Here is a 945-nt window from a genome sequence, read left to right as displayed (position 1 = left end):
ATACCTTATTAAATAAATCACTTATTAATTAAAAAAGACTTGGTAAATATGTTCAAAATTAAGAAGAATTAATTTGTTTTGATCATAGATTCAAAATCTTTTTTGCACATTAAAATATAAAAAAGTATAGAGAGCCAACTACACCATTAGCTAATTTGAACAATTTATTTAAAAAAATAAAATTTTAAATTAAAAAAAAGAATTTTAAATAACAATTAGGATTAGTGTCACGAAATTAGGATTAGCGCAACGTATCCTTCCATTGACTATCATTATATAACTGACATCTTTTCCTCCACCGCGTCTGCCACTCGCCCCTATGTCCTTTCCCTCCACTGCATCTGCCACTCGCGACGGCGTCCTCTCCATCAACCTCCCTCCAATTGTGGCGATGCTGTTCCTTTTTCATCAAGTGTTGATCGTGTGCGAGGCCCCCTACGGCAGGACTTGCTGTGACGTCGGGCCGCTCAAATCTCGCCGTGCCCGTCGGTCCTTTCATGTCAAGGTCCTCCTGTTGGCAGCCGTCTAATAAGAAAAAACATCCATAAGTTTAACGAAAAAAATATCTCAATGTGAACAAAAAAATATTCAAAGTTTAACAAAAGAAATATCCCAAGTTTAAACTAAAAACATCCCATGTTTAACAAAAAAAAATATATATTAAAAGTCTACCAAAAAAAACATTCCAAGTTAAAGAGAAGAAACATCGAAAGTCTAACAAAAGAAACATCCATAACTGAAATGAAAAAGCATCCCAAGTTTAATCAAAGAAAACTTCCAATTTCGGCAAAAGAAACATCTCAAATTTAACAAAAACAATATCCAGAGTCTTACAGAAAAAACATCCTTTCGTGGTTGCTGATGTCATTGTCGACTAGGGGGGTTGCGGGCAATTGCTTAGTCAGTTGGACAGTCGCAGCGGGTCGAGGGCGGGCAGATGGGTTG

The sequence above is a fragment of the Arachis ipaensis genome, chromosome B03 (genome assembly GCF_000816755.2).
Source record: "Arachis ipaensis cultivar K30076 chromosome B03, Araip1.1, whole genome shotgun sequence".
Classification (NCBI taxonomy): domain Eukaryota; kingdom Viridiplantae; phylum Streptophyta; class Magnoliopsida; order Fabales; family Fabaceae; genus Arachis; species Arachis ipaensis.
The sequence above is the reverse complement of the archived record's forward strand: the minus strand, read 5'-3'. Positions refer to the sequence as shown.